Consider the following 23,799-nt stretch of genomic DNA (forward strand, 5'->3'; position numbering starts at 1 on the left):
TTGCAAAGTTGAAGCTATCTCCAATGGCCAAGGTAACTTACTTAAGTAACTGCAAGCCTTTTATATCATGCAATTTCACTTCTTCATAACTGTATCCATAAATTCTGTCGTAATTGCAGATTGTGAATGAATACATTAAAAAAAAGCCATTCACACAGATAGTTAAGTATCAGGCTCAGGCTAAGTTGATCCTACAATTGAAGCGTTGGGCCGAATAACGGTCTGTGTTGCAATCTGCTAACTGTGCAGGAGGAACGAAAATGTTACATCGTAATTCCGCTCATACATAATTTACTATTTGACGGGCAACATACACCGTAATTCCATCAATATGTTTTGTAAGCTACGCGAAGTATACGATTGAATGTTACTGAAAGTCATAGTACACATTGTAGAAGTTTGTAATATTATGAACAGAATAATAATGAAGACAATGACAAACACAGTTTTTAAATATTCACTGTAAGGGAGTAACACATTTTATCAGTTCCTTTCTGACATCAAGAGTAAGCTGTGAGCACATCTCCTTGAAAGAATTTCCACAAATCTGTTCCTGAAACGAAATAACTTGATAACATTCTAAGATAAAGTATAATGGCAAACATTGTAACATAGACCATTATTCGGCCCAACGCTTCAATTGTAACATCTATCCCTGGTGGTACAGGACTACTTACTCTTACTGTTAGTTCATAATTGTAACCTTTTTGGTTGTTTTATTTTGTACAGACATGGAATGGGAACAAACAGGGGACCCCTCCAGAGAGACTGGTGACCCTCCAAGAGAGGAGAGCCAGTGTCAAGAGACTGGGGAGCCCCCAAGAATGCAACCCACGGCCACACCGATAGTAACACCGAAGAGGAGGAAAATTGGCAGTCTTCGAGTACAACTGCATCGTCTGAGAGGAAGAGTTCTCAAGACCACACAGAGAGATCTGAAGATTGACATTGCCCTTGCAACTTTAAGGAAGAAGGTTCCCGGGCCATTATATGAATTGGTAAAAAATTGCGTCTCCTCAAATGCAAGGTATGTGCAGAGAGTTCGGTGGTCACCGGAAATGAAAGCAAAGGCTCTTAATATTTATTTACAGAGCCCAAGTGCCTATAGAATGATTAGGAAGTTATTAAATTTCCCTTCTAAGGCTACATTGCTTAGAGTATTGCGAAAGTATACTACTGTTGTTGGTTTTAGTGACAAATTATTCGACATACTAAGGAATGCCTGTAGTAAGATGAATGACACTGACAAAGTATGTTGCCTTATGTGGGATGAAATATCTTTAAAAGCAAATTTGTGCTACAATAGTAATGAAAACATTTTAGGTGGCTTTGAAAGGTATTGTAACAGTTCGTCTAATAAAATTGCCAACCAAGGTCTTGTGTTTATGGTTAGGGGTGTTTGCAGAAATTACAAATAAGCTCTGGGCTATTTCTTTGCACATTCAAGTACCCCTGGTAATTAATTAGTTGGTCTCATTGTTAATGCAATACAGAAACTGAGTAGCATTGGTTTAAAAATAGTAGCTACCGTTTGTGATCAGGGCTCTAACAATCGAAAAGCATATCATTTGTTAGGGGCTACCAGTGATCAGCCCTTCTTCACAGACAGAAGAATAGTAGCATTTTTTGACACACCACATTTGCTTAAAAGCACCAGAAACATGTTAAAAAAATATAATGTCCAGTTTTTAAGTGACTTCAGAAACTGCAAACCAGGCTGACGATTTGAAGACTGCAAAATGGGAGCACATTGAGAAAGCATATGAAATTGATAAGGGTAAAAAGTTTCGCATGACTAAACTTACTGATAGAGATGTTAATGTGTCTGGTTTCAGAGTTATGAACGGGCGTTCAGCAGCAAAAGTTTTAAGTAATTCAGTTGCTGTAGCTATTTCTTGGTTAGCAGAGGCTAAATATATTGATTCACTTGCAGAACACACTGCAGAATTCATAAGTGCTGTGAATAAAGCTTTTGATTCGTTAAATGGGAAAGTCCTTACTAAAGATAAGAAGCCATTATGTCGTGGTATGAATGTAAAATCCGACCACCTTAAAGTATGGGAGGAAATGGCGGAATTTTTTAAGTCTGTCAAGTTTATAAATGGTGAAAAAAAAGAGTATATACACAATCTACATATGGTTGGGTACAAAATTTTCATGCTGCAAAATTATTCTGGGAAGTTGCAAAGAAAGTGGGTATGCACTCACTTCTAATTGGGAGGATAAACCAAGATTGTTTGGAAAATACATTTTGTACAGTCAGAAATAAAGGTGGTTATAGAGACAACCCTTCGTGTAAAGACTTTCGTTATACTTTCCGAGCAGTTGCTGCCCAGAATATGCTAAAAAAGTAGCGACAAGGGAAAATGTGAAGTTGACTATGATGTTGTCCTAGCATCTGTAGGGTCAACGGGTACTAGTTGTGAGATGGTGGTTAACCCACCAAACTCTGAGGTGAATCCGTTCATTGAACGTAATTGTAATTTCTCTGATGTGAGTAGTGATCTTGTTAACAAGAATGCTATGTTTTATGTTGCTGACTGTCTTGCCAAAAAGCTCTGTTCTGCAAAACAGTGCTACAATTACTGTTGCACAGCTGTTCTTGACCATGAGAAACTTCTTCCAGAAGGTATAACTTTTCCTATTTTTAAGGAATATGGGAGAGTTACGAACGGTCTTCAATATCCTTCAGCAAGTTTATTTAAATGTGTTGAGGATATGACACAAACGTTTGACGATAACTTTGAAAACCTAATTTCTAAGTCTAATGTAGTACAGAGATTTACTAGCCTCATTCAGGAAGAAGTGTGTTTTAATTTTCTTTCATCCACTTGTACTTCTGATTGTAAAATATATTTGGTTTCATTGTTCACAAGAATTTTGATTCATGCGAGATTACGGATGATGAATGAAAATTTGTCAAGTGATAAGGAGAAGGAAGAAAAGAAAATGAAAAAAGTCCAGCATCAATGAAATGGAATCTTCCATTATTATGTTGAGCATCAGATTTCCTACCCATAATAATGTTGTTGATCCTCATTTCAAATTATGCTTTTGCTCTACTGAAAACTTGCAATTTACAACGTATGCTCTTTTTATCACACCGTGCATATAAAATCATATATAATATATTCATTTTCTGTTATGTTTGTAACAAGAAAATGTACCTATATATTATATCACAATTTATTGATGCAAGATCTTTTTTGTTTCCTTAATTTTGTTTTTGTTATCACAAGACATGTCTTCATTTAATTTTCTGATTCAAGCAATAATGAACATTCTAGTGAACAATAAAATCTAAAAATTCTTTCTGTCACAGTTACAATATGAAAGGAAATCAAAATTACCTTTATCATGAATCAAGCTCCCTAGAGTTTCTATATTACATCATTCTGTGACAGATTTTCTTTCGTTTCATATTTTGGTCATTATTTCACATTGTAATAAATGCGTTGATGGCAACTGAGGGCCTTCCTTACTTTTCCATATTCCTCGATGAACGTAAATGTTATGCCTTCTTGTAAGTATTTTTCATTGCCAGCAAGAGCTGCACAACATTTAACAGGCTGTTTAGCATCACAAGCTCTCTTAGTAATATAAGCAGTAACATATTATAGTGCATTTGCACTCGTGAGCTTATTATCAACATCAGAGAAATTTAACGATTCTCTCACCAACTATTATCCTCTTTCACAATTTAATTTGTCACTAGAAGGTAACATTTTTTTGAGCAACAGTGCTCGATAACTGTACCGAAAATCATTGCAGGAAGAGTTAACTGGATTTCGCTGCCAACTTTATTTCTACTTATGCAAAAGTCATTCTCTAAGCAATCTTTATTAATACTCCAAATTAAGGGAGAATGCGTATTTCTTGTTAAACAAATTCTCTTAGTAATTTTGCTCCATTAAAGTTATAAATCCAACCAGATGTGGATGGCACAGGTACAGTTTGTCACTATTTACAATTTAACAGTACTAAAAAAATTCAACATTTCATTCCAGGTGCATGTATGCACAGACTTTTCTTTTACATCCACACATACTGGCTTCCTATTCTTGAAAACTACATCCCATTTAGTGACTCAACTGTCTTGCTCACGTTTCCTACTAATTTTGCTGCATGTACTGCCAGTGTTGACAAGCAATAAATGTCTGCAGCAACTAAATGGCTTAATGTCAGTGTTGCAGTTCTTACTCTCATAAGTCTGAATTCACTTACGTACACATGTGTATCATAAATTTGTGTTAACCGAAACTGATTATATTTGTCAAATTTATATGTAGTAGATCTTGTATATGTTTCCAGTTTGCAGTTTCAATAATCTTCAGATATTACATCATACTTTTTCAATATATTTCGTGTACATTTTTAGGGATGTGTTGTGTCAAAAAAGTTCAACAGTTATCTGATCATTTACTGAGTGGAATGGTTGATTTGGCTTTCCCTCAGAATTTTTGATTATTAAGCCCTTGGTCACACACTTGCTACTACCTTAAGGCCATTGTCTTGTAATCTCTGAATTGCTTTGAAAATAAGATCTATTGAACATATACCAGGAGTAGCAGAATTTGCTAAGAAGTAATTCATTACCTTCTTGTAATAAAGACATAGACCACTTACCGTAAACACAAGCATCTGATTTGCAGGTTTACCTGACAAGTGTTTTTCAAATCTTTGAAACCCATCAACAAAATCATCATTATTGTTACAATCCAAGCTGATTTTAGTGGTATTTCATCGCATATGAGACAGCACAGCTCATCTATGTCACTCATTTTGTCACAAGCATAAATTAGCTTATCCAGTATTTTCTCACAAAACCCAACATCATTTGTATATAAGGCAAACTTACGTAGAAGAGTGGCTTTAGAAGGAATACTCAATAATTTTCTAACAATTCTGTTTCACTTGTACTGTGTAAGTAGATATTAAGGGCTTTACATTTCAATTCTGTTAACCAGGGACATTCCTGTACAAATCGTGAACCAGAGTAAGTACAAATTTTTTAATTAAGTCATATAATTGCTCGGGTACAGCTTGCCTGATAGTGCACAGGACTTGTTCTGTCTTCAGTTCTTGTGCTTTGTTTTCTCTTTCCATACTCTAGGATACAGTTGGATGTGAAGACTTCGAATTTTTCCACTTTTTGGTGTTACTGTCTTTCTGGAAGGGAATGGCGGTGAATGTTGTTCAACTACTTCTGTCTGCATTGTAACTTCTGGGGCAACATCAAGCTTCCTTCATGGTAGTGGGTGTTCCTCTCATCTCTGGCGATGTACATGAATGAAAATTTCATACGAAGATTCGAAGAGCTCTGCGCCTTTGAAGTTTATATCTCAAATAATTTCACAGAACATTACAGTAATTGTGTTTGCCTACATGCACCTAGATGGGATCGCACTTAATTGTCTGCAGGATTGTGTATGTAAAATAATATTAAGATTACTTTTCAAGTACAACTTTATCTTCGCTGGCACTCCCTCTTCTTAATGTCAACGGGAACTGCAGATGTGAGAAGTTTTGCACTTAATGTGCTTGTGAAACTGGATGCAGAAAAGTGATGTGCACATTTACTGATACTGTGGTATTGTGGCCAAATGAGTATGTTTTCTTTGTGTATTTTTGGTTTAAGATTTTTCATGTTTAATTTTAGTTGCTATTCATTGCTATTTTGTATTGTTCTTGTGTTTTTGTTACATTATGTTTCTTGTTATGATTTGGTATTTTGTAGTTTGTTCTATTTTTCTCAAACAAAAGGAACCTAAATTAACTACAATACCAAGTAACTCAAGCAATAATTGTACTATTTTTCTTGAAATAACAGGTGAATATAAATTTTTATCAAACACAGGACCGATGTTGTTGGCATATTTCAACAAAGCCTGTGAAATGTACTGTAGACTCTATTTACCATAATCGTAAGGTTGGAACATAAAGTTACAGTATTCTACACTAGCATGTAGAATATTTTCATATTAAATGACAAATTATGCCATTGAGGAAATAAATACAGTAGTAGGTGCTACATGTACAGTAGGTTGGAATTCTTAAACCTGTACAACTTAACTGAAATCAGCAAATGCTGAGTTTTTGGCAATAAACCCATTAACTCTCTTACTCTACTCTCTAATATTCCCCATAGACAGCTTAAAATTTCATGTTGAAGTTTACAGACAAACTGGCATAATGTCATTAAATATTAATTTTCATTGTTTTCATTTTATGTTTATCATGTACTGTGTATGATTTTATTTCTTTTGTTTGTTATATTTGTGTTTCTAAGAGAAAAGAAACTTAAATTAACTAACTACAACACTACAACACTAATGTTCGTAATGTTTGAACACAAAGTTACACTAGTGAATACAATATTTTCCAATATTTCCCACATATAGTCCAAAATGTAATGTAGAAGTTCAGGAACAAACTGACATAATGTCATTAAGTGTTAATCTTAAAAAAAATATATATGTGAATGATTGCCTTCAATGTAACCAGAAGACTTTACACATTATAGCTATTTATTTGGAGACAATAAGACCACAGCATTGTAGGCTCCAATTTCTACTAAGGATGATTTGAAATTATTTTCCCTACAACACAATAATAATTAATTGTAGTATATCTGGAAATATCAGAAAATGAAGCGGTTAGCCGACTTCAAAGAGCAGAGATTACTTCATTAATAAATATGTAGAGAGTTAAGAATGTTTACGTATGATTTTTTTCTTTGTGTAGCATTTACTACTATGTTCTTAATTATATAATTATATATATGTATATATATATATATATATATATATATAGCACCAATCGTGAACTCACGATTTTTTCTCTATTACAGTAAAACATCAAACAGGTAATTTCAGTAAAGGTCTTTGTGTTTATGTACAATGAAATATTGTTACTAAATAAATCTGATACATTCCAACATAACAGATTTGCTTGGTCATGTCTAAATCATTTCAAATTCCACAGTCCATTTCCTACCTCTACTACTCTACTTCATGGGATATCACGTTCTGAAAACACTGATGGTATTGTACTTGAAAAAAACAAAAGTTTCTGGCTAAAGATATTAAAAAACAAAGAAACAGAATTGTAATAGGGATGGTTACATTTCAAACATTCATGTTAATATGAATGTAACGGGGATGTGCAAAGAAGTATTTTGAAATTCCCGCTATTTCCTGTGCAGGAAGTTGTTTGAAATTCCCGCCATTTGTGCATGTGGCGCTCCACTGCTGGTAAAAAGAAGCTTCTTGACAGATTACACTTAATCCGCCTTTTGAGACCCTCTCTTCTATTCTACTCCTCTTGTGACGGAGCGAGTAGAACTGTTGAGTTACTTGGTTCTATCGGTTTATGTGCTTGGCAGCGGAGCACCGAAGTTACTCGGTTAACCGTAGCCGTTACCGGTCAGTTCAAACGTTCAAACAGAGTTCACATGTTTTACTTAATTCTAGCAGACTACAACGTAGGTACTGTTGTATTTAAATATATTCTGATGCAGGACAAATTATTTCCTTATCCCCAAGGCTGGCTGAAAGCCCTCTAGTATTGAAGAGGAGTTCATCCTATTATATGACCTATCAAGTGAGCCTAATGAATACTGACAGTCTGAACATATTACTGTACTGTTATTATTACTAATATTAAAGTCCAGGATAACAAAGAAAGTATGAAACTGAACGGGTTACATCAGCTCCTTGTTTATGTGGATGACGTGACTATATTAGGAGAAAATCCACAAATAATTAGGGAAAAAACGGGAATTTTACTTGAAGCAAGTAAATAAATAGGTGTGAAATTAAATCCCGAAAAGACAAAGAATATGATCATGTCTCGTGACCAGAATATTGTACAAAATGGAAATTTATCCTTTGAAGAGCTGGAAAAATTCAAATATCTTGGAGCAACAGTAACAAATATAAATGACACTCGAGAGGAAATTAAACGCAGAATAAATATGGGAAATGCCTGTTATTATCCAGTTGAGAAGCTTTTATCATACAGTCTGCTTTCAGAAAAGCTGAAAGTTAATTATAAAACAATTAAATTACCGGTTCTTCTATATGGTTTTGAAACTTGGACTCTCACTTTGAGAGAGGAACAGAGGTTAAGGGTGTTTGAGAATAAGATGCTTAGTAAAATATTTGGAGTTAAGAGGGATGAAGTTACAGGAGAATGGAGAAAGTTACATAACTCAGAATTGCATGCATTTTATTCTTCACCTGACATAATTAAGAACATTAAATCCAGATGTTTGAGATAGGCAGGGCATGTAGCACGTATGGGCGAATCCAGAAATGCATATAGAGTGTTAGTTGGGAGGCCGGAGGAAATAAGACCTTTGGGGAGGCCGAGACGTAAATGGGAGGACAATATTGAAATGTATTTGAGGGGGGGGGGTGGGATATGATTATAGAGACTGGATTAACCTTGCTCAGGATAGGGACCGATGGCGGGTTTATGTGAGGGTGGCAATGAACCTCCGGGTTCCTTAAAAGCCATAAGTATTGTTGTTGTTATTATTATTATTATTATTATTATTATTATTATTATTAATATTATCATATTAGAGTGTTTGATTAATATTAAAATATGTTAAAAGAGGAAGTGCATTATATTTTTCTTCTATTTGTGTTTATTGGATTTGTGTTACCTCATCAGTCATAATTTTATTTGTATTTATTTCTACGAATTATGTTACCTAATTACTTTAATTTATCAATAATATTACTCTTCTCCAAAGAGAACATGGTTGTATTGAAGGCTAGTAATGTTATAAACTAAATAAACATTATGTTCTTCAGTTTAAGATTCCACGTTTTATTGATTATTTTATCCACTTTCCGTAATAGTAAATATTCGATGTATTATTTTTAGGTGTTTTAGGCAGCGCTTCATGGAGCCCGTTTCTTTGTATCTTCTTTTTGACTTAGCTGCAGCGTTTAACGTTTATCTCACATGTTAATTTATTAGCTGTTAGTATTATAAATTATTTTATCAATTTTATTTCGTCTGTCGTATATAACAACACTGAAAGTTAAATAGGTCTTTCATACAAAATAACTACGAAAATAGTTGTAATCACGCAAATGAAATTTGCAACCGCCATTTTGCAATGAAGAGAAGCACTTTTTTCTCGTCAATTGGCAAAGCGAAAGCGGTTTACTACAACGCTTTTAAAACACGCTTGGTTTCACTTTCAAAGTACGTTCTAAAATCGACTCAATCTATCTAAATTTTTAATTTGCCGCCACAAATTTGTACTCGGTTCAACCTCGAGTAATGACGTCACAGTAACTGCTCCGAACCGAACCGCTCCGTCCCCAGCCCTAGTCTGGGCCCTATAAGGACTGTGGCGCCACAGATTATTATTATTATTATTATTATTATTATTATTATTATTATTATTATTATTATTATTATTATTATATTAATGCAATGTAGCTTTCATTTTATTTTATTGTTATACATCGTAATTTTCACAGACTTAGTACAGAATGATGCAAATTCAATGAGGAATATAACTGTATCAGGGATGGAGAATAGATGTGAGAGTCAAGCTTTATTTACTCACTCCACACTTCTGGCAGCTTTACTTCTTTCCAATTCTGTTTGTGTACAAAACTGCGCACGTGGCTGAAAGAAGTATGACTACAAATTATTAGCATCTGTTACTGTACTCGTAAACTAATAGGGTGCTCTCAGCAATGAGAAACTTTTGTAATAAAGTTTCGTAAATAAAGCTATACTTGATTAAGTGTAATGAAAATAATGCATATATGCCTATCACGTAAAATAACTGATGACATTAACAACTTAATAACTTTTTTACGTTTATTTTTACACGCTTTAACATCTGGGTTCATATCGCATGTTTAGAATCTGTGGATATACCAGTAGGCCGTGTTCACTATTCTTGAGTTCTTGTTTCTATTGTATATAGCTTTGTGTTCATATTAATGATTTTAGATTTTGATTAATGTTTATGGTATTCCTGACTGAAACGGTGATGAATAATGGCATGTAAATTTTCAATCCTTCATTTGACTTTGTGACTGAGGGAACCATGAAAAACTCCAGTCAGATTGAACGGCCACTGGGTTTGAACCCGGGATCTCCAGAATACGAGTCTCACACGCTACCGTCTGAGCCAACTCGCTCGGTATCAGCCTATATGCGAGTAGATGTTTTCCGAAATAAATATTATCAAATCAATTAGATCAAGGATTGCATTGTAATATATTTCAGGAATTATTTATATCATGATATACGAGTAGATAAACCAGCAACGGAAGAATAACTTACATATGTAGGCCTATAAAGAATTCTGAAACTGAACTGGTTTTGTAGTGTTTTTTTTTAAATAAACAATATTTTTACTTGTTTATTTTCATAAAAAACACTACATAGCCAGCTCAGTTTCAGAATCCTTTATACATATGTAAGTTATTCTTCCGTTGCTGGTTTATCTACTCGTATATCAGGACATAAATAATTCCTGAAATATATTACAATGCAATCCTTGATCTAATTGATTTGATAATATTTATTTCGGAAAACATCTGCTCGCATATAGGCTGTACTTAGATCTGTATAATTGTGCCAAGCGATCAATAAAATTTTGAAGTATAGAAAATTTGTTTTCAGGCACAGCTTTAAAGAACTCGATGCCTCTTTTTTTAGACTATCTTAAGGCCATACAGTTTTGCACATTTGTTAGTAACTAATTGCAATGATACCGCTGTTTCGAAAGTTAGAACACAGAAAATATCATTGAAGATCCGCTGTTCCATATAAACAGATAACTGAAAATATCTGAAAATCGGTCTTTGCGATTAGGCCTACTAATGAAGACTGCTTATAATGTGTTTGTATTTGTTAAATATTTAAGAAAAGAGAGAGTACTTTTCATACTTGGGAAGTTTCAGAGATCTTTAAATGTTGTGAAAACATTTCAAATTCTGACAAAAGCGATTAATTATTAAAAAAATTATCGTGGTATAGCCTATTTATGAAGCCTTTGTTTTTATATTCACGTGATCACTCCAGTTCACGTGGCTACTCGAGTTCCTATAACGACTTATGTGTTGAGTACTTCACTTACATAACCATTCTTTTCTTATTCAACGGAAGTGTAACCATTTACACTTCTAAAAAATCTCATCTCTGCGGCTTGCAATCTTTGCTCTAGTTTCTTTTTAGTAATAATTCAAACCTCGGAGACATAAGTTTACAGTAACGTAGGGAGAAGTCACAGATTTAGACAGTTATTTTACTTTCTTTTCTTGCACTTGTAACAGTCCATTTAATAGTGTCAAAGAAAAATTTGACTTCATTAACTTTTTCTAAAATATCGTAATTTTTTGTGTAAGAAATTTTGAAAAGTGAACAATTAAAACAATCCGGTATGATTTTAGCTCATATAACCATGCTTTTTAATGTCAATATTTCTTCTTAGTCAATATTTTCAAATTATATTGTTTACTTATTTTGTTTAGTTTGCTTATTACCCTGTAATGTCATGATTAACTCTGATCGTCTGCAAAATTTGTTGTGTCTAAAATTTTATGATTTATTTGAAAATGTCTTTTCCAATTCTGTCTACTAATTCTGTATAAAGTCAATGTATCATTTATGTGAGACTGAAATCATAGGCTATAAAAGATGCAATGTGCAACAGCGTTGTAATTTAAAAGCATTTTGATGACCTAAAATTGATAAAACATAATAATAATAATAATAATAATAATAATAATAATAATAATAATAATAATAATAATAATAATAACAATAATAATAATAATAACAATAATAATAATAATTCTTTATTTTTTCTGGCAGAATTAAAGCCATGTGGCCTTCTCTTCCACTCAACCAGAGAATAAAAAGGAAATACATGATAATATAATGTCAGTACAACAGAAACTTAAAGGTATACCTAAGACAAGATCTAAACAGAAAAAAATATGCGTAAGTCAGAAGATTAATTATCGAACTTAAGTACACACTTAAACTAGATGACAAATTAAATTATATGATTACTTTATAAACTAGTTACAATTGTGAATTTTAATACAGTAGGCTATATCTTGGGACTCTGTGCATTCTAAAATAAGATGTTTCACTTTGGACTTGAAAGCGTTTAAGGTGAGGCAGCCCCTAACATCTGTAGGTAACGAATTCCAAGAACGGATAATATCTATTGTAAAAGACGAAGAATAGCCTACGCAAAAGTTCTGTGGAGAGGGATTGACAATAGAGTGCCGTGTCGTGACCGGGTATGCAGATTATGATGTGTGGATAGGTTATGAAATCGTGATGCAAGGTATTCAGTGGTTGATGTATGCAAAATCTGATAGAGAAGAGAAAGGCAATGCAAACTGCGTCAGTCAGCCGGAGCCAAGACAATAAATAACATTTATTGAAAGATGGTGAGGTATGATCATAGAGACGGATTTACACATAAACAGAACACAGACATTATGGACATTCTCTAATTTGTCGCCCTCGGTAGCGTAGTTGGTATAGCGCTGGCCTTCTTTGCTCGAGGTTGCGGGTTCGATGTCATTTACGTGTGTGTAAATGCGACAGGCTCATGTCAGTAGATTTATTGGCATATAAAAGAACTCCTGTGGGACAAAATTCCGGCACACCGGCGACGCTGATATAACCTCTGCAGTTGCGAGCGTCGTTAAATAAACTATATTTTAATTTTTGTCTCTAATTTTTTAGTCAGACTATGGCTGAGATCACTTAATAGAACGTCGCAGTAGTCGAACTGCGGCATAGTGAGATTAAAGAACTGCCTTCGGTTTATAAAATGTTCTGGAAACGAATTTTTGGTATTACAAAATGTGTGCTACTAGAGACATGCTAACTAGGAGCGACATTTGATTCTATTGGTTGAAGAGTGGTATGTGTTGTTGTTGTTGTTGTTTTTTTTTTTTTTTTTGCTAAATTCATTTTCTATTGCCAACAAGTGTTATATAATTGTATTATTTTTTATAAAGAAATTTGTTTGTGGATGTATTTATTAATCGGTCGATGAGGTAACTATATTTGCTGATTTTGTGGGAGAACGAGTGGTTTGTAGTTTGGTATACGATATAATTTGTGGCTGTTGGTTTACGAAAAATTTTGTAAGTGAATTTTGAATGTTTAAGTGTAATAGGTAGGTCAAGAAAATTTATTGAAAGAATTTTTTCATCTTCAAAAGTGAAGTTGAGATTAGAATGTAAATTGTTGAATAATATATTACAGACTATGTGTTACCGTCATATATTATTAAAATATCATCAACATATTTTAATATTTAACCTCTATGCAACATAGTGTTTTAAGCTGCAACGTTATGTCCTTGATTTTGTGTTCATATTTATGCATCAAATAACCTGAGGATGACCATAGCAAGATCGAAAAAGTTTATCAATTAAATTATATACATTTTTATAGTGTAATGGGTTATTAATCTATAATTACCTCAGATAAGATTGCAGACGGAATAATTCATTTATTGAATTACTTGTATCCATTTCACTTATTTGAAAATAAAATCTAAAATTTCATGAAATATAGGTGTTTAGTGAGGTTATATATCACTGGAAGTGAAAGGGTTTACAGAGCATATAGGCCCACTGCACATTATTGGAAATTTAGGAGCTGACTGTGGTTATAATTAGAACTTTACTAATGCTATAGGCCTATATTACTGAATATTTAGAAATTTACCTACGTATATTACTGGAAATTTACGTGTTTTCTGAGCTTATATATTAATGAGAGTTTAGGTGTTTACTGAAGTAATGTATTAGTGGTAACTTAGGTGTTTACTGAGGTTATATAGTAGTGGAAATTTTTGTGTTTACTAAAGTTATATGAGCCGTTCAGAGCAAAAGTGGTGTAAGTCAAAATTGGGTAATAAGGTTTAAAGTAAAAATTCTGTGAAATAGAGCGCAAAGTAGCAATTAATATGTAGCCTACTACTAATAGTTTAAATAAATTGAATATTAATTGCTACTTTGCGCTGTATTTTACAGAATGTTTACTGTAATCCTCATAACCCATTTTTGACTTACACTACTTCTGCTCCGAATGGCTCATATATTGGTGGAAATTTTTGTGTTTACTGATGTCATGTAGTGGAAATTTATGGGCTTACTGAGGTTATTTATGACTTAAATGTAGGCTTTCGAGGCTCGCATTCGGAGTGACCCGGGTTCAAACCCTGTGGCCAACCAATCTGATTGGGGGTTTTCATTGTTTCTCTCAACCTCGAAAGACAAATTTCGGACTGAAAATTTATATACCATTATTTATCACCGCCTCAATCACCATTATCATAAACATTAATCAAAATCTAAAATCAGTTACATAAACACAAGCCATGTTCAACATGCAAGAGAAACAGGAACTCAGCAATAGTAAAAAATGGGCTACAGTATGCCCACAGATCCTACATAAGCGATATGACCACATATGTCAAAACGCGTATAAATAAACTTAACAAAAGTAAATGTTCTCAAATATTTTGTGTTAAGAGCAATGTTATCTGACTTGAAGATAATTTCATGTCTAGGAGATGTTTATAGACCTTCTGCTTCATACTCAGCATCACAGACTGTTTCTTCGATCAATGTTTTTCACCTCTGATCAACATCAGAACTGAATAGAGGAGCATTTCCGGCCTGTTAATTAAAAAAAAAAAAAAGAAATAATATGCACCAGTTTTCCTTTCTTACCCTTTAGGCGTGTTTTACTTTATCTGAACTCGTCACTCAAGAGAATAATTCTACGATGTTCACTTGTCCTGATCAATCGAAGAGAAAGTGCGCTGTCCATCACTGATATTTCAGGAAACCATACCTTTCTAGTCTTTTAGAGATTACTTATGACTCATTCTGTGTTCTTATTCCTGTCATATAATAGAAATAGAATTAACTTCTTGATAAGGTATTTCAGTATCAGTCAAATGGAGATTCAGATAAACTTTGAATAGAAGATGCTGGTCGTCCTTTCAAGAATTTTTCTTCCGTTTATTTCTGTAAAAAGTTAAACTGCATACAATTTTGGAATATTCTCTGAACAGTATAAATATCAATTACCATTCCAACTAACAAAACGCATATTATGTACACATTTCCCCAAAAAATATTTTTACAATAGGTCTGTAGCCTGCGTTACGTGGTAGAATTCAGTTTTAGCTGAGCGGAAATTGTAAACAACTACACTTTCACCACACCAATATCGGATCAGATGTGTTGGGGGGGGGGGTTTGAACTAAATCATTACAGAGGTATACATTTCAAACCTGGAAGATGAATGATTAAGCCTTCTGCCCAGAATGCATGATCTTGAGTAGGAGGGACTGAAACAATCTTCAAACTTAGGAATGCAGTTAAGGAGGAAGAAAATACTCTTCTGATCAGTAGTATGTGTATGATCAGTTAGAAAATAATTTTGTCAAATTTTGCCAAGGATTGTGTTGATATTTTACTCGGTGTTGCGTTTTTTCCATGTCAGTGTAACATTAAAATAATGTAATACTTTTAAAATACAGATTAATATTTTAGGATGTATTAGAGATTATTTTTTGTGTGTTTGTTGTCAGAATGTATTTCTAAGATCAAAATGAGGGAAGGATGCGATGCCTTGGAAATGTTGAGTGAGCAATAGGAGGACTTCAGTTTTAATTTTACAATATAGGCCTAAAGGTGGTTCATTTATGAGGGAATTATGACAAACGTATGACATTTCAAAATCTTCTGTGCAGCCATAATTAAGAAGTGTTTATTTTGTCCATTGCTGGAAAAGTACTTGTCTCTAAACAGATTGATATTTGAAGTTCGTATTAAAATACGATCTTGCCCCTCCTAATGAAAGATGTAGGCCTAAGTCAACTCATATTATTTGCAGATGACACAAGTATAGTAATTACAGCCAGTAACTCCAACGCGTGAGAATGGATTAAATGGGATATAGATAAGCTTGGGGACAGAACCACCTCAGAGGAATATGCCAGAGAAGTCACTAACAACTTAGACTTAAATACATTAAATGAGAATGAAGGTAATATAAACGATATGTGGAGAAAAATTAAAAAAGTATCAATAAAGCAGCTGATAAGATACTAGGTAAACAGATAAATAAAAAAGAAATGAATGGTTTGATGAAGAGTGCTTATTGATGTTAGAAGAGAAAAACAAAGGATATAAGATGATATGAAGATATACTCGGCAAAATGAATTAGAGTATAAAAATAAAAGAAAGGAAGCAAACCACATGTTTAGAAATAAGAAGAGAGCATTGTACATGAGAAACTGAGTTATATAAGTATATAATATAACAATCAAAATGCAAAAAACTTTTGTAAAGAGGTTAATTAGTTGAAGAAAGGATTTAAACCTCAAACTAAACTGATTAAAAACAGTAAAGGAGAAATTATTAGTAATGAAGAGCAAGCTTTGGAAAGATGGAAAGAATATTATGAAGATCACTTTAAACTAGGAAATGAAAGAGAAAGTAAGCAAACGGAACAAGAAGTATGTACAGCTGAGCCTTTAGTAGAACCACCTGAGATGATCGACTTGGAAATGGCAATAGATAAGTTGAAGAACAATAAGGCTCCTGGGTGTAACCACATAACAACAGAAATGATTAAAAAGGTTGGTAAAGAATTTAAAACGACAATTATATTTGATACAAAGGATATGGATAACCGGGACTATTCCTGAGGAGTTGAGAACAGGGATGATAGTTCCAATACATAAAAAGGGTGATAATATGATATGTGAGAACTATAGGGCAATAGCTTTATTGTGAACAGTTTATAAAATTTTGACTAACATCCTATATAAAAAAAAATGTTACCATATATGGAAGGAATAGTAGGGGACTATCAGTGCGGATTCAGACCGGGAAGAAAGACGGTGGACCAGCTATTCATAGAGACAAGAGACAGAAAAATACTGGGAACAGAACATCGATTTACACTGCCTCTTTTTAGATTTTGAATCTGCATATAATAATCTAATACTTAAGACAATATGGGGACACATGCATCAACTCGGTTTTCCAAGGAAATTGATAAATGTATGCAGAATTGTGTCATCTGAACCAAAGTCAACAGTGAAATTAGGAAAGATTACAACTGAAAATTTTAAATTGAAGAAAGGAACTAGGCAAGGAGACGGGCTGGCCCCTCACTTGTTTAACATAGCCCTACACATTGCAATAATAAAATCAGAAGTGCAAATTAATGGAACCATTTTTAATAAGACACAACAGATTTTAGGCTATGCGGATGATGTGGTCATCACCGGAAGAAGGATACAAGATGTTGAAGAAGCCATGATTGCGTTGGATCACGAAACTCAGAAGTTGGGATTTAAAATAAACACAAAGAAATCCAAATTTATGTCAATTACCAAAAGACAAAATGATCAAGTGAAGGAAGTTAAAATGGGAACATACAAGTTTGAAAATGTAAAAGAATTTACATATCTCGGATCAATATTGACAGCAAATAATGACCTAAGGAACGAGGTACAAAGAAGAATAAATCTGGCCAACAGGGCATATTATTCACTTTTACCAATTGTTAAAAATAAAATAATATCAAGAAAAATCGAAATCAAGATTTACAAAACCTTAATAATACCCATTATAACATATGATACAGAAACATGGGTCCCAAATAAAAATACATGCAAATAACTAGCAGTATTTGAGAGGAAAATCTCCAGAAGGATTTTCGGAGCAATTGAAACAGTGGATGGATGGAGAGCCAGATATAATAAGATATACGAACTGTATAAGGAATCGGATTTGGAGGCGCACATAAGATGTCAAAGATTGAGATGGTTGGGACATGTCACAAGGATGGAAACAACAAGGAAAGTGAAGATAGTCTTCAATAACAACCCAGATGGAACCAGATTAAGAGGAAGACCGAGAACAAGATGGTGGAACTGTGTACGAGTGGATGTGAATAGATTAGGAATAAGGAATTGGAAGGAGTTGGCGATGGATAGAGAAGGATGGAAGAGAGCCATAGAGGAGGTTAAGGCCCACTTGGGCTGTAATCTATACTAATAATAAATCTGTAGCCGAAATTTTTCTGGTAATTTTCGATTTTCCAAAAATAATTGGTCCTAACATATATAATTAACCACCCTGAAACCGAAAATCGCTTTTTTGAAATTTTTGTTTGTATGTCTGTCTGTATGTTTGTTACATTTTCACGCGATAATGGATGAACGGATTTCGATGAAAATTGGAATATAAATTATGTTCGTTGTAACTTACATTTTAGGCTATATGGCATTGAAAATACATTATTTAAAAGGGGGGTTATAAGGTGGCCTGAATTAAATAAATCGAAATATCTCGCTTATTATTGATTTTTGTGAAAAATGTTACATGACAAACGTTTCTTGAAAAATAATTTGCGATAAGTTTTATGCCTTGAAAAAGTTTGATAGGACTGATATTTAATGAGATAAATGAGTTTTAAAATTAAAATAACTGCCATCTAAGGCCGTATAATGAAATAAAAAAACAAATGACTTCGTCTATAAGGGGCCTTGGACAGCAACAATCGAAAGCTATGAAAGATAGCCTACAGAGAATGTTTCTGTGTTTGTATGAAGTAATATCGGAAGCTAAATTAACCGATTTGTATAATTAATTATTATTTCACCATTGGAAAGTGTAGTTTCTCTAGATGGACATAATGCTATAATGTTATTACAGTAACTTCTGATATAATGTAATGTAATGTAATGTAGGCTAATATAATATAATATAATATAATATAATATAATATAATATAATATAATATAATATAATATAATATAATATAATATAATATAATATAATATAATATAATATGTAATTTAAGTTATTTGAAGGGTTCAGAACCATAGTGGGCCAAACGCCATTTACTGAATACGTAGAAAACAAGGGTTAAAATTAAGTTATTACCATAATTCAATGGAAACTTATAGCAAGTAAAATAAAGTATACACATTAAATCTAAATGATGTCAATGTTCATTAAACTATGGTTGCATGTAATAAAAATTAGAAATATGTTAAAGGAATTGTCATTGCACCAATGAGTGGTCTCTGGACCAAAATGATCGCATTTTAATTATTTGGATACAATTTAAATTAAGTAACATATTAAACGATTTATCCTTCTATCAAACACGAATGTTCCCTGGATCAAACGTCTTATTTTAATTATGTAATTACTTTATATTTATTTCTAACGGGTGCAGCGGAGCGCACGGGTACGACTAGTACCAAATAAGAAGAAGAAGAACTCCAACGCATTCCAGTCTTTAACAGAGACAATTCTCCTCAAAGTATGTGATTGGTTCTCAGCCAATAAATTAGTATTAAATTGTAACAAAACTAACACAATTAAATTTAAATCATGCCCAAATTCAACGTCGTAAATTTCAAATGTAATAATTTATTAGCAATAGATATCCCAATAAAAACAACAACCAAATTTCTTGACTTACAAATCGATTATGTGTTAAATTGGAAAAAGTCAAATTAAAGAAATTATCCCCTAACTAAATTCAGCATCTTTTAGAATTAGATCTATGTTAGCGATAGTGAATATCAATACCTTAAAAACAGTATAATTGCATACTTCCATTCGGTAATGAGTTTTGGAATTATATTCTGGAGAAATTCTACAGATAGTAACAGTATATTCCAACTATTAGAATAATAGTAGTTGCCAAATCTAGGAAATCGTGTAGGACCATTTTCAAAAAACTATAAATAATGCCCATGGCTTGTCAGTATACATATTTCTTCATTAGTAAACTTCCTCCTATGTAATGGTGAAAACTTTGTAACTAGTTCAACAGTTCATAGTATAAATACACGTAAGAAATGACTTTGATACTCCATCGGCAAGTCTATCGTTCTATCAAAAAGGAGTGCGTTATAATTATGGTAGTAAAATTTTTAATAGCCTGCCTATGGATATAAAAAATCAAGTTCAAGCCATAAGATTATTTAAGGCCAAACTAAAGGAGTACATAATTTTTCACGCCTTCTATTCTGTATGTGAAGGTATGATATTTAACAACGCTTCATGAATTTTTCTGTCTTCTATTAAGTATTGATACTAAACCTTTGTGTTTTACTAGTAGGCTATAATGTAAACCTCATCTGTATATTTATTTCAACTAGACGTGACTGTAACTAAGACTTTATAGTACTATTAAGTTTTTGACATGTTCCACGAATACTATGGAATGTAAATTAATACAGTACAATACAAAATTAAGACTTTCTTGGGCCAGGATTAAACAGGTCTCTCCATAATATGTTGTCAAGTGAATGCTATGTTTCAAGTTGCAGAACTTCTCACAAGTATTACGTCATTCAAGTAGGCCTATTACATACTTAAGCTTCATTTATATTAACATTGAATAAAGTCTTGTTAATTATAAATATTGTATATCTTCTTTACTTGCTAGTAAATAAAAATTTGTAAATATTAAAATGGATTTGAGGGAGGTGGGATATGATGATAGAGACTGGATTAATCTTGCACAGGATAGGGACCGATGGTGGGCTTATGTGAGGGCGGCAATGAACCTTCGGGTTCCTTAAAAGCCATTTGTAAGTAAGTAAGTGCAAGAATAGCAAATGTGTCTAATAAACTACAATATATGTACGACAGAAACGTACTCACAAAACGCACATATGGAGATAATATTATGTATGAATAATTGTGAACAATCCTTAGTACGGTATCATGATAATTTGTCTGATACTAAGGGAGCCATCAACCTAATATGAAAATAATCCGATGAGCAAACTGGGGTCCTTCTTATGTGTAGAACATAAATTATTGTATTTCATTTCATTTATTTGTATATATTTCATGGATTTTACTTCAGGATTGTAGCAATGAGACTTTGAACAATAAATAATTTATGCAAGATTATAGGCTGTAACACAAAATTATTAGTACGTAATAGGCCTATAGCGCCTAGTACAAGGATAAATAGGTCATCACTCAGTTAAGTATAAGGAATGAAAGAGAAGAAATATTGATAATTTTGTCCAAAATTTTCCTCTTTGCAATTATAGTATTTAGGCAATGAATTCAAGACTGCGAGTATTAAATCAATAGTGAACACCATTTTTACAAACATCTGAGATTAAGACAAGGTAGATGGAGATCTGATGTGTCTTCTATTGAAAGTTACGAATGTTTAGTTTGCTAATAAATGTACCCTTATTTTTTATAAATATCATCATCAAATAAGAAGTAAGAACAAGACCTCTAAATTTTGGAAAATCTACTTATGACTTTCTTTAATACAGTATAATAAAATTGATATGAGTAAAGTCAGAACATTACTCCGTATTTTATTGTACGGGTAGAATGAAATAATATGCTAATTATATGCCATTTGAAGCGTTTTAATATCCGAAATAGAGGACAATGATCTGAACGCATAACAGACAAAGCGGCAAAGCTGAATAATTCAGAAGTAATATACACCTGCAATATAATAATAGTAATATAGTAATATAGGCTGCAACCAGGAAGTCAAAAGGAGGATGGCAATGGCAAAGGAAACTTTTAATAGAAAAAGGAGCATCTTCTGCAGAAATCTGGAAAAAGAACTAAGAGGCGGAGACTACTGAAGTGCTTTGTGTGGAGTGTGGCATTTTATGGAGCAGAAACATCGACATTAAGACGAAGTGAAGAGAAGCGACCAGAAGCATTTGAAATGTGGATATGGAGAATAATGGAGCATGTGAAGTGAACAGACAGAATAAGATATGAATATGTGTTGGAAAAAATGGATGAAGAAAGAATGATGTTGAAACTGATGAGAAAGAGAAAAATGAATTGGTTGGGTCGTTGGTTGAGAAGAAACTGCCTACTGAAGGATGCACTGGAAGAAATGGTGAAGAGGAGAAGAGTTCGGGGCAGAAGAAGTTATCAGATGATAGACTACATTAAGATAGCCTATATGGATCATATGCGGAGACTAACAGGAAGGCAGAAAATAGGAAAGATTGGAGAATGCTAGATTTGCAATGAAAGACCTGTCCATGGGCAGAACACTTATGCATGTATGTATGTATGTATGTATGTATGTATGTATGTATGTATGTATGTATGTATGTATGTATGTATGTATGTATGTATGTATGTATGTGTATGTATGTATGTATGTATGTATGTATGTTCTCTATACAAATCTACACTCTTTGACCGATATGTGCCAAAGTTTGCACATTTAACTTTCATAACTAGGAGAAGAACATAGGCTACATTAAAATTGTGCAAATGGAAGTTAAAGTAATTAAAATTATAGAAAATAAAAATAAATAGATCAGATATTCATGTATAATATTAAAATGCAAAATCTTCTACAGTCAATTGTTTTTTTATTATTGCCTGTTGTATTCAACATCGACTTTCACGAGGCCTTGGAAATTTTAACACGAAATTAAATTACATTGTTGTTACAGATCATGAAGGCTAAAACTAGATAATTCATGCAATAAGTATCTTTAAGCAGTCCAGGACCGTATTATGAATTCCTCGATGCAGTTTTGTAGATATGAGCAGACTGTTTTATACAACTGAATTCTAGAATTCTTTGAAACTACAAGGTTTGCTACCACATATTTATTTAATATTGAATAACCAATAGTACTGTTGCAAAATATTGACCCACCAAAATTATGCACGAATAAGATTTGGTGTGAAAAACTCATACGAAACGTAATAGAATTGGCAATATTAACTGCAAAAATAAAAGGAGATGTTTTTATTCCACGTATTGCTAGGATACTCATTCAATTTTAAGCAACTGCAATTTAAATGCCACTAGCATTTGTAATGGCCATATTAAAATGAAGCTCAAGGACAGTCGCTCATAGTTGCAGACGTTAACTTAAAAACGTTATCCTCAACTATATTTTATACAAAGAAGTGAAAAAAAAAAAGATTTTACACATATCAATAAGCAATTCAATGATACTTTTGTCATGTTGCTAATGTAGTATGTGACTGTACATAATCGCACTGAAAATAACATTGCATTAATTCTCAAAATATTGTTGTTCACGTCCAAAAATGCGTTGCTGCGAAATATATCTATATAATCACGTTGAAAATTTAGTATGTTAAGCATTGTGGAAATAAAAATCTCTTAATTTCTAAAATGGCGGTAGGCCTATACGTTTCTCAGAATATTAGTTTTTTCGTTAAAAATGACTTATTGCGAGTTTATATTGTATCTGCATTCTGTGTATAAAATTAGAATTAATATAATATGTTCTGAATTTATGAGATATAGTTTCAAGTTTTATTAAAAAGAACTGGGTATGATATGTGAGTGTACAGCGGGCAAGAGGTAAAAAAATCTTCCAATAATTTAAATATTATATATGTAGCTATATATTGATTCGATGCTGAAACTGATCAGAAAGAGGAGAAGGAATTATATTTTCGTTGGGTTTTACTTTGTTTATAGTTAGATTTTTCTATTACTTTATTTGTATTTCTGGCGGTGTGGAAGAGAAGGCCTAATGGCCTTAACTACACCAGAATAAATGAATAAATAAATAAATAAATAAATAATTACAAATAAATAAATAAATAAATAAAAACAAATAAATAAATGAATAAAAACAAATAAATAAATAAATAAATGTAAAATAACAGTTTAACGGGAGGCACATGATGAAATGTTTTCTTTTCGGTGCCTGATTTACAACTGTT

The sequence above is a fragment of the Periplaneta americana genome, chromosome 4, assembly GCF_040183065.1.
Source record: "Periplaneta americana isolate PAMFEO1 chromosome 4, P.americana_PAMFEO1_priV1, whole genome shotgun sequence".
NCBI classification, from domain to species: Eukaryota; Metazoa; Arthropoda; class Insecta; order Blattodea; family Blattidae; genus Periplaneta; species Periplaneta americana.